This window comes from Ictalurus punctatus, chromosome 12 (genome assembly GCF_001660625.3).
Source record: "Ictalurus punctatus breed USDA103 chromosome 12, Coco_2.0, whole genome shotgun sequence".
Lineage (NCBI taxonomy): Eukaryota > Metazoa > Chordata > Actinopteri > Siluriformes > Ictaluridae > Ictalurus > Ictalurus punctatus.
Genome location: NC_030427.2, coordinates 29953445 through 29971210, shown reverse-complemented (window position 1 = coordinate 29971210; position 17766 = coordinate 29953445). Strand labels below are relative to the sequence as shown.

Below are 17766 nucleotides of genomic sequence, written 5' to 3'. Positions count from 1 at the left end.
TATTATTCTGCCTCTGTCTGTCTCTCTGTCTCTCTGTATATTATTCTGCCTCTGTCTGTCTGTGTCTCTGTATATTATTCTGCCTCTGTCTGTCTCTCTGTCTGTCTGTGTCTCTGTATATTATTCTGCCTCTGTCTGTCTCTCTATGTCTGTGTGTCTGTGTATATCATTCTGTCTCTCTCTGTCTGTCTATCCGTATATTATTCTGCCTCTGTCTGTCTCTCTGCCTGTCTGTGTCTCTGTGTATATCATTCTGTCTCTGTCTGTCTATCTCTCTGTATATTATTCCGCTTCTGAATGTCTCTCTGTATATCATTCTATCGCTTTCTCAATCCCGTCTCCAGCCTCCTGTCTCACACACATCTACCTGTGTCACATGACCTCCTTGTCTGTTGTGCAGAAAAATATGCTCCCCAAAGAAAAGCGAAGAACAAGGTGGAGGAGTGACGAAGCAGAGGAGTAAGGGAGGGAGCGAGGGAGCCGATGTAACTCTACACCTCTTCCGCCCTGAAACAATCGACCACACCTCCACTCACTCTCTCTCTCTCCCCTGCTCTCTCTCCCCTGCTCTCTCTCCCTCTCTCTCCACCACTGTGTTACCATATAAGGGCAAAAGAACACAGCGAGTGGGTGAGCGAGAGAGATAGAATGAGAGAGAAGGCTGCTGAATTCCTCAGCGCTCTCTCTCTCTCTCTCTCTCTCTCTCTCTCTCACACACACACACACACACACACACACACACACACTATTTGCTTTTAGTTTATTTGTGAAGTGCTATCTACAGTGCATACTCCACATACCATCAGATTACACTGACATGTGTGTGTCTTTCTGTGCGTGTGTGTGTAGGTGTGTATGTGTAGTCGATTAGATGCTTGCTGTCTGCACTTCTTTACTTTGCATCAGATTTACGAGGGTTCAGTAGCTAATGATTAGTGAAAATTTATCTCACCCCATAAATATAGTCCTAAACCTTCATCCACACGATTCGATTCAATTAAATTTGATTCGATTCGATTCGATTCGATTTGCATAACACCTTAAGCAATAGACACTGGCACGAATCAGCTTCACAGAAATCCAGATGTAGATTTAGATGTTGAAAAACGAGCAATCCAGACTTGACAGTGGTGAGAGAAAAAGAAACGTCCCTGAGATGATACGAGTCGAGCGGTACTGAGTGTGCTGAAAGCTGAAATATTCAGTATGAGCACATAGTTGTACCGAAGCAAAGTCCATAAAATCTTCAGATAAACAAAAGGCAAGGGACAAGCGAATATTCACACACACATGAACATGGTCAGGATATATATATATATATATATATATATATATACAGTATCTCAGAAAGTGAGTACACCCCTCACATGTTTGTAAATATTTGATGATATCTTTTCATGTGACGACACTGAAGAAATGACACTTTGCTACAATGTAAAGTAGTGAGTGTACAGCTTGTGTAACAGTGTAAATTTGCTGTCCCCTCAAAATAACTCAACACACAGCCATTAATGTCTAAACCGCTGGCAACAAAAGTGAGTACACCCCTAAGTGAAAATGTCCAAATTGGGCCCAGTTAGCCATTTTCCCTCCCGGTGTCATGTGACTTGTTAGTGTTACAAGGTCTCAGGTGTGAATGGGGAGCAGGTGTGTTAAATTTGGTGTCATCGCTCTCACACTCCCTCATACTGGTCACTGGAAGTTCAACATGGCACCTCATAGCAAAGAACTCTCTGAGGATCTGAAAAAAAAAATTGTTGCTCTACATAAAGACGGCCTAGGCTATAAGAAGATTGCCAAGACCCTGACACTGAGCTGGTCTGGGGCTGCATGAGTGCTGCCGGCACTGGGGAGCTACAGTTCATTGAGGGAACCATGAATACCAACATGTACTGTGACATACTGAAGCAGAGCATGATGAGTATGCAGTATTCCAGTATGATAACAACCCCAAACACACCTCCAAGACGACCACTGCATTGCTAAAGAAGCTGAGGGTGAAGGTGATGGACTGGTCAAGCATGTCTCCAGACCTAAACCCTATTGAGCATCTGTGGGGCATCCTCAAACGGAAGGTGGAGGAGCACAAGGTCTCTAACATCCACCAGCTCCGTGATGTCGTCATGGAGGAGTGGAAGAGGACTCCAGTGGCAATCTGTGAAGCTCTGGTGAACTCCATGCCCGAGAGGGTTAAGGCAGTGCTGGAAAATAATGGTGGCCACACAAAATATTGACACTTTGGGCCCAATTTGGACATTTTCACTTAGGGATGGACATCGTGACAAAGTGGGGGAAATGCTTGGAATTTTTGACCTCCGAGTTTGAAAAATCGAATGAAACGCCGACTCCGAGTTCAGCACGTGACGCCAAATCAACGTGGCTGCGCTTCCTTTACATGTTTTTGTGGAGGAGGGGCTTATAGGGACTAACGCCCTCCATACTGTTACAGCGTTGAGCTACACGGTGAAACTTCTGTAGATTAGAATGGATCTGTATATGTGGTGAATTGAAGTACTGGATGTGGATTTGATTTGATCATATTTATACACAAAAATGGGTAGAAATGGATTTTCAGTTACTTGTTAAACTATGTGAGTGTGAAGTTTTAAAAAAATAAAAATTCAGACACCACGGGTGAAATTCGGTGAGTGTTTGACTAGACCGTATATTAGAACTCTGTGTGCATCCATATGTTTATAGTAAATATATTCTGCCTCTGTGTGCAGACACACACACACGCATACACACACACACACACACACACACGTCTGATACACACTTTCACACACAGTGTGTATTGTTTTTCTGATGACGGTTCTGAGTGTAGAAGTGAGTATGAGCATTTCCACATCTGAAATTTTCCAGATTGTTGCGAGTCATCATGTTTATCAGAGTTTGTTCCTGTAGCTGATTACGAAGAAAGCGAGGACAGACAGAAAAGAGAGAGAGAGAGAGACAGAGAGAGAGAGAGGGAGGAAGACGGGGGGGGGGGGTGTTGAAATGAGAAAGAAATAGAGGAGAAACAAGCTTTGCCATTTGCTTTTCATTTGCTGTCCCGATTGCATTGCCGATTGTTTGGAGGCTCTGTTCGGAACGATGGGTGAAATTTCATGCCATTTAAGGACACGGACACACACACACACACACACACACACACACACACACACACACCCACAGTGACACTGCCGCTGGGCCTTGGGTCGAAAGAGCCTGGGTAGAGTTGAAGTTGTGCAAGTCTTGGCGCGGTGCGAGGGGTAATTAGTGCGCTGATGGGACGCACATGGAGGAAACGGGAAACGCATTACTGGCGTGGTCCTGAATCCCGCTCACGTCCCTGCGACCTTCCAACCCGAACGATCATGAGGAATCCCAGAGAGTCACCTCTCGAAACGAACGATTAATGGACGCCTGGCTGTGGTGTTTCTTCGTCGCGGTTTTATTGGGAACAGGATCACGAGTTCGCTTGTAAATGAGGGTCAGAGTTCAAGTGTGAATCATAATAAAACCAGCTCTCGGCTACAGACCGACAGACATAACGGGGCTGTAGATCATTACCGGAGAAGAACCCTTTACTGTTCCCTCAACGACCTGCTGCTTTATGATCCTTCAGTTGGGGTTTGTTGCCGCGACAGCGTGTCGGGGAAACGCTTCGTCCTGGGCGGGGTTGCAGTGGATCCTGAGCGTATCCCGGGAACACTGGGACACCGGTCTGTCCACGGCTCTCTCATACCACAGGGTGAAGGCTAACGGCTGTAACCGTGACAACCGCCTGTATATGACTGAGGAAAGCACTATCTGCCCTCTTCCACATACAAGAGCTCACCGATGCCCACGCTTGGCCAGATCACCAGGATTTACAGGGTCTCTCCCTCCCACCCAGAGAGAGCGGCGGTTTTACTCGTTCATCTCTCGGTCACGGACGGCCGGATCATCATCGGGATTCAGACTTGGGGGCGCTTGACTGTAGTGCGAACGCTTGGTGGTTACACCGGGATGTTCTCTGGAGTTTGGAGGAAACTCCCCAAACGCTCTCTCTCACACTCTCACTTTCTCACTCTCTTTCTCTCTCATACACACACTCACTCACTCACTCTCTCTCTCTCTCACACTCTCTCACTCTCACACTCTCTCTCACACTCTCTCAGACTCTCTCACACACACACACTCACTCTCTCTCTCTCTCTCTCACACACACACACGCGCTCTCTCTCTCTCTCACACACACACACTCTCTCACACACTCTCTCTCTCTCTCTCTCTCACACACACACACACACACTCTCTCGCTCTCTCACACACCCACACACTCTCTCTCTCTCTCTCACTCACTCTCACACACACTCTCTCTCACACACACACACACACACACACACATCTCAGAGGAGCAGTAATGTTGTGTAGGTGCTGATTAAAAGCTCACTGGGCAGGGGAAGTGGTGGTGAAGTTGATGGTGGTGGTGTGTGAAAGTGAATGGACTCTCTGTGCTCATAGTTCTGCTCCAGCACAGCCACACCCTGCTCCTCTTACACACTCTGTGTGTGTGTGTGTGTGTGTGTATAGAGTAGAGAGTGAGGTCAGAAGAGGCCTTATTTGGTAATCTCTCTCTCTCTCTCTCTCTCTCTCTCTCTCTCTCTTCTTTTTAAAACTGTGGCACTCGGCCTTCACTCTCTCAGGTTCTCATCGAGAGACTGAGGGAAACTCACTCACTTCTCCTCTTCTCTGTTTCTTTCTCTTTCTCTCGCCCTTTCCCTCCACCCCTTACTAAACTAAACTCTCTCTCTCTCTCTCTCTCTTTTACATCCCTCTTCGCCTCCTCCCTCTCTTCCAGTATTCTCCCTATCCTCTCACTGTTTCAGATTCCTCCCTCCATTTCTCTTCTGTCCTTTCCTTCTCTTTCTTTCCTCCTCTTTTTTTCTCTCTCTCTATCCCATCTTCATCTCGGTTACTCTTTTTCTCTTTTACTCGCTCTCTCCTTTTATTCTCCACCCCCCCCCATTTTCTCACTTGTCTTTCTCCCTCTCTTTTTTAAAACTTTTTTATCATTACGCTCTCTCGCTCATTCCCTCTCACTCTCTCCCTATTTTTCCTCTTCTCCTTTCATTTTTACTATCTTCATCCCTCTACCTTCATCCCTCCATCTCAGCATTAATTAAAGTGACAGGAGAATCACGGCCGTTGCACAGAGTGAAAGAAGCACTCTCTTTTCTGCTTATTAAGAAAGAGAAAGTGCTGTACGCAGCAGTCGGACCAGACAGACCCGCAGACAGAAGATTAACGTGCAGGTTGGTCTAGGAGGGGAGGAGACAGTGAAATAAAAGCAAAACCTTTTCTCCTGGTTATCAGTCAGAGATGATGTGGCCTGCTGCTGACGGTGTAAACAGAGACGCCACATTCCTCACATTCCACGGCAGCGCGCTCAGCTCCGAGACTCACTCCTTACTTCTTCATTTCACACTTTAATCATCAGATCCCTGCGTTCTGGATCAGCAGAAATCTCATCTGAATCCTGGAATAACAAAGCACCTTCATACCACGGAGCACAGCGCTCTAACACGCTGCATCGTATTATTTTACAGGAAAGTGATCAAAGACGGGCTGGAGTTACTGCTACCAGTCTGAAGCTGATGATTTTCCTGTAAGAGCATGTCCTGCAGTGTTTTATTCCTCTTACACCACAGCGATGTGTCGTTCACGGTCTATGAAAGATGTTCGTCCCCTCACCGGCGTCCCTGGTTTTTCTCAAGACAAAAAAGAATAATAATCGCAGCTTGTCATGTTGCCGAGAAACCACGCAGCGTAAACCCCTGAAAATGTCCTACGACTTGAAGTGACAGCTTCAGCTCGTTCTGTTACAAAGCACTGACGCTGGAGACTCCTTCCATAAACATCTCCGTGCACAAAACTTCGCCGTATCAGTGATTCGACTCACTTTTATTTATCTCATTTATACACCCGTGCTGTCGAGGGTCAAGGGCCGTGCTCAGGGGCGCAGCACCGACAGCTCGGTGGTGCTGGGGTTTGCGCTCGCGACTGTCCGAGCCGACGTCCAACGTCTTAACCGCCGAGCTACCGGCACCCTACACGTGTGTTTAATCCGTTCACCTGACAGAAACGATGTCAAATGTATTCGAACGAGGACGTTAACCTGTAAACGTGTCATCTGCAGCTGCACGGCGGTCAGAGTTACGGGAAATGAATCAACACCTTCCGACCAATCAGAATGCAGGATTCAGCAGCGTGGCGGTATGAACCGGTTTACCTCATCCCCACAGCTCAGAGACCAGAGTTTAATTAACAGCTTGGACAAAGTAGCGCCAAGTTATTACCCCAGCTCCTCTCATGCTGAGTTTACTTCATTTGGATTTCTGAATCCACCCAAAACCCAAAGACGTTCCCCAGAAAGTGGGCGTGGTTCACTTAGGGCAAGTTCCTTTGAAGTGCTGTTCTGAAGGCTGCAGGGACAGGAACGAACCAAAGGGACGTACGACCAGAGTCAGGATCTGTGTTTGTGACGGAGCCTGGGTTAGATATATTAGCAGTGTGTGTGCGTGTGTGTGTGTGTGTGTGTGTGTGTGTGTGTGTGTGTGTGTCCTTGCAGCTGATTAATGATGTTGATATTTTGTCTGGGTGACAAAAAACTCACATCACAACGTCTCTGAAGTACAGGATGTTTGTGAGTAGCTGGCGTCAGGCCTCTAACAAAAATAAATATGTACACACACACACACACACACACACACACACACACACACACACACACACACACACAATCCTGGGCTGTTTTTAAGGAGTTATTTAGTCAAATGTAAACTATGTACCCTTTACCCTCTATACAGTGGATCAACCAAGACATGTTCCGTGACTAAAGACTTTTTGTCTCACAAGGACACGTGTGTGTGTGATCTTTAAATATCAACACCGGGCGGCCATCTTGAAAGTCGCTCCTCATGTTGGAGGATACATGGACGATAAAACACTCCCGCTTTCACCCAAAGGGTTCTAGACTTTTCAGGACCCGAGACTAAGCGTTCGGTTCCTTTGACAGTGGTCTGGGGTTCACTTCATGAAAAAGCTGGTGTGTGGGCTGGGCATCCGAAAAAAAACAAAAAACCCACCATGACTCTTTAATCTGCGTAATTAAAACTAGCTCTAACTGCAGGTGTTATATGAATGATGGCACCTTTTTCATGATCGTTTTGGAGCAGCGATTATCTTCGGCGTAATTGAGCCGAAAGTGCGAATACGCTACACTCGATAAATCCGTCAATATGAACAATTCCAGGCGTTTTCACAAACGGCTATAGCTTAACAATGTTGTATGAAGGAGGCTTTCAAACAAAGAACGCGTCTTAGCTGATCTACTGCGTTCGGGTTTAGGGAGAAAAATATGCCCTTTTCGGGGGTTTTTGCTGACTCAGTCTTGCATCATCGTTATCATCTCTCTTACACACACACACACACACACGCACGCACGCACACACGCACACAAATCAATTCCTGGTTTTCATGCCATTTTGTGGATGAATCTGAGTTCAAGAATGTTCCGTTTATCATCACATAGTTGTTCTAAGCGAGGGGACAACACGTGTACAGAGCACAGAAACACATCTCTATCAGTAAATAACGTTTCCTTGAGGGCTCTCCGGACGTTTAACGGCTATAGCTTTCCAAAGGGAAACACTCTGTTTATGAACTCTGTCACGTTCCCCTCGAGATACAAGACGAAGAACGCTTACTGTGCTAGATTACTGTCTAGATTACTAGATTACTTAACGTCTGACAAAGTCTAATTCACACTCACTCCTGTGTGTGAAAGACGTGTGAAACCTCTCCTTACAGAAATGAAGCAGAACATTTTCTTAAATAGCAGCTGTCTAACCCGTGTATTATTAGTTTTAGGTCACGTGTGGAGTGTCGGGTGCACGAGTCCCCGTGGACGAGCTGTTACTATAGAAACGATAACGTATTAGAGCGCGTTATTATTATATACCTGCGCTACTGTCAGAGCTCCTGGTCTGGGAAATTAATCAACACCTTCTGACCAATCAGGATCCAGAATTGTGCAGCGCAGCGAAAGGATGATAGCGAGGGTTAAAATGCGTGTTTTATATGTAGTGCGGCACGAAGGGCGTCAAAGGAACCGTTTTAACGCAGTATTTAGGGAGCGGGGAGCTGTATTTTGGATTTAGCCAGGGGTGGAGGAAGTACTCAAACTTGGTACTTAAATAAAAGTACAAATAACCAGAGAAAAACGCACTCCAGTTAAAGTAGAAGTACCACATTAACCACCTTAGTTAAGTAAAAGTAAGGAAGTACTTGCTTTTAAATATACTTAAAGTATTAAATGTAAATGTACTTGTCTAGTAGGTTGCCCATTACAACTATCTATATTTGAATTAAAGCATAGGTATGGGCTGTGTCATTTTAATAAGGAATGCTAAAGATGATGCTACTGGTAATACTTGCAAACAATAATCTCTTTTTAATAATTGGAAACGTTGTCGAACTTATGTTTACCCTCTGCGGACTTACAACTCAGTAGATGATGAGTTATCCCCTGGGTTTGACCTGCGGAGTTAAATGCCATTAACCATTTTCAAATATTCCCTTTCATGTAGTGTGTTATATACGGAGCAGTTTGTGAATGTAAAAACATCTGTAAAGTTTAAAAAATCAAAGCGCAGGACAAACGGAGTTATCGACTCCCAAAAGAAGGAATCGATTCTGAATGGCTGAATCGACTCATTAGAGATTCCAGACTTTACTTCCTGTACTAACCTACGTAGGTCCGTAACAAAAAGCCCCGCCTCTGGTCTTCATCGGCTGCACGCTGACAGCAGTAGACCAATCACGACAGATTGGGACGTCTGACCAATCAGAGCAGAGTATGCTCTCTGAAAGGAGGAGTTTAGAGCGAATCCTTTAGAACGAATCATTTAACGAGTCGTTTGTGACACTGCGGGGAAAGGTATCGCTGCAGTTTAAATTATGAGCACGTTAAAGTGTTTTTTGACCTCGGATGCACGTAAATCTACCGTATGAGAGCTTTAAAACAAAATTAGACACGTTTCAAATCCATAATAGGTGCGCTTTAAGACAAAGGTAGATCTTAAAATGAGAAAATGAGAATGAATGAATTTGAAATGAGAATTTAACCACAGCTAGTAACTATTTGTAGTTTTTAAACCTTTCCTCTCTGTAACATCTATAAGGACAGTCTTGCCATGTTAACTTTTACATGAAAAACCATTCTAGCTCAATATGCTTCTTCAAATTTGAGTGCGGATTCTTGAAAGCCAGCAACTCATGCTTTCGAGGGAGACAAAGAACGCACCTGTTATCTCAAATAACTCCTTTAAACAGGGCCATGGGTGGCATGTATCAGATGGCTGAGAGATGGAATCCGTGTTTTCCCGAGTGCCAGGCTACTACTGCTGCTCTCATGAAGAAGGGATCCTACCTGATTGGTTTAAACTTTACTGGACCGGCAACGCTCTCCCTGTTCTTAAATGTAAACATATTGGCCAAAAAAAACACACCATAAAAAGCGATCATAATATGTAACAGAATGCACTGTAGAAATGTAGTGGAGTAGAAAGTATAGAGATATCCACTGTTAATTCTACTGAAGTAAAGTACAGATACCTGAACAATGGACTTAAATACATTCCACCACTGGATTCAGCCCTAGTCCACACCTAACCTTACAGAACATAAACAAAAAAAGGAATGAAAGGGAGGGGACGCATTGAGAAAATGGAGCTTATACGTACATACGAACAAACAAACAAATAAACAGATAAATAAATAAAGTGTTGATAATGTAGTGTGTGTGTATGTGAGAGAGAGAGAGAGAGAGAGAGAGAGAGAGAGAGAGATGAGAAAAGTTGGTGGCATGGCTGTGTATGAGTGTGCATGAGTAATTCCTGGCATTCCTCACATGGGCGGCACTACAACAGGGACAACAAAGAGTGATGATGCAGCGTCATCCTGCACAGCAGCCTGAATACTTATATGGGCATAAAGATCCTTAGTGCACATACCTTACTCATTAAACATTAGCTTAGGACTGCCTCAGTCCCCCCACATCTCTCTCTCTCTCTCTCTCTCTCACACACACACACTCCTCTCTCTGTCTGTCTCTCTCTCTAGGGTTCAAGATCATGGGCCTCCTCCCAGACTGCACAGACAGGATATTATTTGAATATTAGAGTTGCTAGATCTCATCTAAATTTGCATACGTGTGCATAATTCAATGATTAATTAATTAATCAATTAATTAAAAGAGTAAGTGGGGTAAATTTCATTATTACTAGACTTTTAAAAAAAACAAACAACAAAAAAATTATATATATATATATATATATATATATATATATATATATATATATATATATATATATATATATATATATATATATATATAATTCCGTCCTGTCACACTAAAACTTTTCAGCTGTCACGATTGGCTCGCGCCCCTTGAGGATTGTTGAAATACTTGCTTCTGATTGGCTGGAGGAGGTGAAACAGGGCGGGATCATGTGCTGTGAGGCCACGCCCCCCACTTAGGACCGCACCCCAACGCCAAGTTGCGCTTCTACAGTTCAGGAAGAGAGAGAGAGCGAGAGAGGGGGGAAAAAGAGAAAGAAAGAGACTGAGAGGCGCTCGCTAGCTCTGAACGGAGGAAGTTTGCGACGCTGTGTGACAGAGAAAGAGAGAAAAAGAGAAAAGAGAGATCCCGGATAAAGCACCACCCGGCGACTGCGTTTCTCTTCTTCACCTGGGACAGAACAATTAAGCAGGTAAGTCTGGCTATCACTTGTTTGTTTGTCTGTTTATTTATTTATTTTTCAGCTTAAACCTGTTCCCAGTGCACGCGCTCCTGTGATTTGGTCGATGTGGCCGCTTTGTGTGCAAGTGCAACTCCCAACACCAGGAAGGACGGACCAAGTGCACACTAACCCCCCGACCCGCGCAGGGGAATAAATAAATCAATCAATCAATCGAATAAAATATCAAAACAACACGAATAATCCGCTTGACCCGGCGCGCTCGTGCGCGCTTCTCTCCGCCGTTTCCGCTTCCTCTCAGTGTAACAGTAAGAGTGGAACACTGCAGCCGGCTGAAAACTCGCCCAAATTATTGAAAATAAAAGGCGCAGGCAACTTTACCGGAAGTGTTCACATCAAGGAGAGGAAAAAAATGGAGGATGTGAGGCGCGAGCTGTCACGCACACTTCTGCTCGCTGAGTGTTCATGAGCAGTCCCGGTGCTTCATACGGGTTATAAACTTCATCCTCAAGAACATTTAGCCTGAGATATAACTATACACATATATAAATGTGTGTGTGTGTGTGTGCACTATGGCTCTGAGCGATGACGTTACCCCTCACTTCCTGTTTGCTCGTGCTCAATCTGGGTTATGACGTAGCTTTTCTCCCCAGTGCACACAGGCCTGTGTGTATAGAGAGAGAGGGAGACTGAATCAGTGTTACGTTTGGTGCCATGATGTCTAAAATGTCCTTGGTGTGTGTGTGTGTGTGTGTGTGTGTGTGTGTGAATATAAATATATATATATTATATGCTATTGGAGGAGGACGATCAATAAATGATTTTATCTTTTAAAAATAACGCTTTTATTTAGTAAAAGAAATTAACACTGAAAGGAAAACTCTTTTTTTTTCCTTTTTCTTCAGTGGTTAGCACGTGTTTGCCTCGCTCCTCCGGGGTTGCGGGTTCAAATCCCGCCTCCACCCTATGTGGGTGGAGCTTGCATGTTCTCCCCATCCTTCAGGGTTTCCTCCGGGTACTCCGGTTTTCTCCCCCAGTCCATAAACATGTGTTGTAGTCTGACTGGCGTTTCCGAATGATCCGTAGTGTGCGATTGAACCCCGTGATGGATCGGCACCCCGTCCAGGGTGTCCAACGCCTCGCACCCCGAGTTCCCTGGGGTAGGCTCCCCTCGACCCGCGACCCCGTGTAGGATAAGCGGTATGGTAAATAGATGGATGGATGTCATGACATGTCAGAAAAGTGTATCTTGTTATGACATCGATTATTATGTCGTCTTTTCTCCCAGCTCTAGTCCACGTTGCCGAAAAGTGACCACGTTGATATTTAATGGTCCGCAATGCCAGATGTGTTGTACTGATTACTCACTTCTAATCTACGTTATGTTATACTTCCACTCTTGCATAAACTGCTCCGAGTCAGATCGGACCGTTTAATCTTAACGCTTGCAGTTTTTTTTTCCACATGTTGGGCTGCATTCTGCCTCGACGTTATCAGGGAACCTGGAGGTCAAACAATAAAAATAAAACCTTTCCCAAACCACTGAACTCCAGACTGAGGTGTCCTCATAGCTAATTACCGCCATGAACCTCGGTTTTGAGAGGAACGGGCTTCTGAGGGTTAAAAGTAATGCAAGTTTAGTGAGCCTCATCGTTATCGATGTTAAGTGCAGCGCGTCAATAATGCATTATGGGAAATCCGGATTAATGATCCGGTCGTATCCCTGTGGGCTGTTACTTCATAGGTTGACGGGTGCGCTGTGTTTCTCCTACATGGTGTAGAACTGTGTATGTGATGGCTTATCCATGCTAGTCCTGCCAGTGCACTGTATCAGCACTCATGTACTCCCATAATGCACTGTGATACAGGTCTGTGTTAGTTCATGTACACATGTGTGTGTGACACGCTGAGCTGAAATACGATGAGTGTTGTTTGCAGCCTTTTTGGCAAATCTTACCGTGTTCTGGCTTCAAGCAGTGACAAAATTTTAATCACTTGGACTGGCTGTTTGCTTTTTTCCATCTAGGCGTTTTCTCAGCTTCCCCAGCGGGTTGTTATTTAAAAACCCAAAAATGTAGTCACCTTCACTTCCTTTTTTTGTGGTAAGAAAAAAAGTGTCTGTTTCAGCGAGAAAACCAGGCTGATGGGCATAAATACTGTGCACCATTTCCTGCCCTATAGAACCTCATAGGAAATTTGGGTAGCTGTGCAGTGGGAGGCTAATAACTCTCTCTCTCTCTCTCTCTCTCTCTCTCTCTCTCTCTCTCTCTCTCTCTCTCTCTCTCTCTCTCTGTGTGTTTGTGCAATGAGATGGAAAAAGGCAACAGGACCCATGAGGAAATAATAGCTACGAGCTAATAAATAATGCCTTATCCCACCATCACTGGTGCATGTAGAAGTCCCAACATTACAAACTTTCATCTGTGTAAATATTTTCAAACTAAAAAGGTTAGGTAACCCAGTTTGATTTTTTTTTTCTATGCTAATCATTTGTAAGCGACCAGTTTCGCAGCATGTCTGATTTCCACATCAACAAAAACCTTCCAGTAATGCAGCACGTCTGCTATCGCAAGCACGAGATCAAAGCCCTCGGCATATTTAACGTCAAGAGGACGGCTGTGAAACCTTTGTCGCGTAGAGCACGCGTCAGCGGCGCGACAGTCGAAGTGCTGTCTCGTCCGTGGAGGCCAACCGAGCATTAATAAGTGAGGCCTTCTTACGTCGTCCTCTTATAGGGTGCCATTACTTTTGTCCTGATTGGTTACTGTGGAATGACTTTAGTTACGCAGATGTTTATTTTTGTATGTGCGATGGAATACAGTTTACAGACCACTCGGTTTGAGAGGTTTCACGAACACTGCACTTCACGTGGAAATGTTCCTGCGAATGTTTTCTGAATAAATCTGTTGGGAGTGCAGCGTGATGCATGAGGCACGTGAGCGGGACGTGTAGGAGGCGTTTAGCATCAAATCCATGACTTTATTTTCTTTTCTTTTTGTTTTTTTTTTCCATCCGGTGCCACATTATGGGAAATAATTCCTGCATCATCCTTCTTTAGATCATATTTTCTCTAGAGACTTCAGAGTGGGACATTTTTTAAATATATATTTTATGCACACACACACACACACACACACACACACACACGTGGGCATCAGGTACTTTTCCCACATTGTTACCTAATGACTCGGAAACCTGTGTTGAGTCATAACTTTCTATCCACTTGTTTTATAGATCCATCTGTTAACTAAAATCCGTTTAGCTTCACCCCCTCTGTGTGTGTGTGTGTGTGTGTGTGTGTGTGTGCGCGCGCATCTTGATGTACTGTATAGTGTGTTTTGTATTCCATCATGGCATACTGGCTGATAAGAGATTGCCTCCATACGCAGCATAGAAGATTAGCATGTGATCTACGCTAGCTAAGCTAAAAAAACATGTACTTTGATGGACTCGACTCCAGTAAAAGTGTGGGAGACATGCTAACTATTTCCTGCTAGTCGAATGTTAGCTGTTGGAAATGTTTTCTGAGGGAAAAATGTGGTGTTCCCCCCATGATTAAGTTTTATATACAAGGTAGTTGTGGTAATGTTGTTTGGAAAACGAATAATTGCTAGCTGGATGAAGTGTTGAGGTAATGTTAGCATTTACATTAATGTTAATTAAAGATCTAGCTGGATGAAGTGTTAATGAGGTAATGTTTGCTAACGTTCGCCAATCTACTAGCGTTTTTATAATGTAACTATGTATCTAAGTGTCTGTTAGCTAAACAGTTAGCATTATTTAGTTAGCTAATTATCCAGCTGTCTAAAGTGTTGATTAGGCAGCGTTCGCTAATACATGCCAACACAGAAGTGTGCTAACTAGTGTAGTAACGTTAGCTTAGCATCTAGCTGGCTGAAGTGCTCCTGAGGTACTGTTAGCTATATAATAAGCATGACTTGGTTAGCTGATGTTAGAGGAGTATGTACATGTTTAAAATAAAACTATTACATTATCGTCACTTGGTTTGGTGATGTTCTGTTGCTAAGTGTCTAACTGGCTTTATTATAACGTATTGCTGAGGTGAAGTTCTGTTAGGGAAAGTACATTCTGTCATTGTTTCACATTATTATTATTATTATTATTATTATTATTATTATTATTATTGCCTGTAGTTTTTATTTCTGAGGTAATTTTCTGGGCTTTTCGTGCTAGCGCCTAGCAGTGGTGCTGGTAAGCATGTAGCGTGTCTTTGCTAAGCTTTAGCTCTGATGCAGCTCCTCGTGTGCACCTGGGGCGGGTGTGTGTGGAGTTGACCTGATTTTATGTCCGAGTTGGAGCGATTTATCCTCGCTGGGGCTCGGTGACCCACTTGAATCCTGCCTCCTTTATTGTTTTGACTTTTCTCAGTCTTAACAGTAATCCAGCACTTTCTCTCGCTTCTCTTTGCTCCTTTACATTTCTCTCTCCCTCCCTCACCAATCCAGATGTGGTTTACATATTTGTTTTTTTCCCCCCTTAGCATCAGGTTGGTAAATCTGTCAGCGTCGATGCAGCATGTGATGAACGAAAGGACAGTAGGTCGAGAGAGTAGGCGGGGATACTCGGCACTGTCAGCGATTAGGTGCTGAAAGGAAGGCAGGTTAATCGTTTCCCATCTGCTGTCTCATTCTTTTTTAAACAGTACGGTACAGTGCTCGAGGTAAACAGAATAAGGGTTTGCGCACGTCCTTGCAGTTAGAGCACCACGGGCGCGCAGAGCTTGTTAAAATACCCCGGGGCATTTACGGCACGATGCAAAAGGACACGCAGGGTCATTTGGATGCAAGTCAAGGGGCCATGTTCACAAACACTCGAGGCCAGCGTGAGTCAGACCTCTCAGAACACGGCGCCAAGATAGTCCACGCAGGATGTAGTTGGTGTAACGACGAGCCACTGAGCCTCGTGTATCGATCTTTCTTTCAGCACACTTGTGTTTGAAATGTTTTCGTCGATCGAGCTGAACTAAGGTCTATCAGATTCGCAAACGTTTCAGTATTGCAGTTTTTTTCCTACGTACTAACAGGAACAATGCCGGTCAGCGTATTTCACGAAGCACGCTGTCTGCACAGCGGATTTACATTTAGTGACGCCCGCTAAACTTTTTAAATAAAAGGCGACACTGGCAGAGAAATGACCAATAAATGGTGCAGTCCAGATCTTCCAGTAATGCAGCTCGTCCACTGCAGCGCATCATCCACCGTAGACACATGAGAACTCTTCGCCTATTTATTTATTTATTTTAATATACAAGATGCCATTACTTTAGGGTTCCATTAGGGCCTCCTGTTCTCTTTCTCTCCCCTCTTTATTACTTTCTTTTTCTATTATTTATAGATCTAGATGGTGGCGATATTATGATATCGAGTTCGAGTGGTTGAATGTTTGTAGGGTTTATATGTTATGATGAACTGATTACATTTTGGAATTGATCCAAACGCCGACAAGGTCACGGCAAGGTCAAATGTCTGAAATACTTTTGTTTGTTTCCCCTCCCCCCCCCATCCCGTTGCTTTCTTCCTGCTAGAGATCAGGCATAGTCATGCGTGCAGTGTAGTAACAAAAAGGACAGGACTTGCTGTCAGAGGAGGCGTCCCTGTACCCACCGTTGTTTCTTTTTTTTTTTCTTTTTTTTTTCTTTTTTTTTAATCTGAGGTTTGTTTCTCAGTGCCGTTCGTTTCAGGAACTGTGTCAAGTCGTCAGCATTTGCACGTAAAACAGCGCGTTAATATTCCTGCTCATTCGCTGTGACCCGTGAACGTGGACGTTGTACCACACGCGCTTCACATTTGCATGGCGAGGCTGCGGAAGAAAGACGTTTAAAAGCCGAGCGGGTTAGAAAACACCCCCTCGTATCGTTAATATAAAGCAGGGCGTATTCGACGAAATTAATACGCGGATTTAAGACCGGTTTCCGGCAGCGGGTTGTTTGAGTCGCACTGCAGAAGAACAGAAACGACGACTTATTATTTAACCAGGAGTTAATATTAACGTTTAACATTGAACCTTGGTGGGGGGCAGGTTCCGCTCTTACACAATGCCGCCTAATATGAATGAAGCGTTGTAGTAATAATTAGCAGGCGTATATACTCAGGATCTCGGCGCTGGCGGTAAACAGGGAATCCAGACGAGCCATGATTCGCTAGGAACGTGGAGCTCTGCTACGGTCACGTACGAATTTAATACACGTACATACTGTTCCTTTGTAAACCATGATATCATGTGACCATGTTTCCCTGTCGGTGGTTCACGTTCTCGCCCTGTGCCAACGCCACTCCGCGCTCTCGTTCTTGGCTGAGATCATTCTTCGAGAGAGAATGATCTCAGCCATTTTTCGGCTGTGTGTGTTTGTGCTTTTCGTTTCTTCCCTTTTTTGGGCCGCCTCTCTGCCCTGTCTTGGCGCTCGCCTTCCTTCGGCACACCTGTAACTTTTGTGAAGAATACAACAATACCCGGAAGCCAGGACCAACTCGCTCAATCTCCAAACAAGCAGGCTGTTGCTGAGAAGGGGAGAGATTGTATGTATGTGTGTGTGTGTGTGTGAGCGAGTGAGCACTACTCTCGACATCACCACATCCTGCTGCAGTGTTTCTCACACACACACACACACACGTACACACCAGCCACTTATTGTATAGCGTTAATGCTCATTTGTTAGTCTTTAGTTGAAAGTTGTGGGAACGCAGACCTGTGACTGTTGGTGTAAGTGATGGTGAAATTGTGAAGTCTGTGTCGGAGTGTTATCTCAGAGTATCATATTAATGATGCAAGTTACTGAAGTGTGACCTTGTGACATGGGTGGGTGCTAAATGAGTAGTATGATTAACTTCCTGTCGGTGCAGGATGTAGGCTTTAGATGAAGCGGTTTTGGTACAGCTCATATGTGCCTGCACTCGGTGAGTGGAAAAACCTATTTAGACTCTTCCGTGTGTGTGTGTCTCACATGTGGCTGATGTCT

General features: G+C 44.5%; 1 protein-coding gene across 2 annotated transcripts in view; it reads left to right on the top strand.

Annotated features, from left to right (window-relative positions):
- The first annotated feature begins 10585 nt into the window (after window positions 1-10585).
- The window catches only part of myh9b (myosin, heavy chain 9b, non-muscle), a 45001-nt gene continuing 37820 nt past the window's right edge, over window positions 10586-17766 (top strand). For both annotated transcript variants that reach the window (XM_017481571.3, XM_053684726.1), the window contains exon 1: window positions 10586-10802. The gene's annotated coding sequence lies outside the window, so the exon portion shown is untranslated. The remainder of the gene's footprint in view (window positions 10803-17766) is intronic.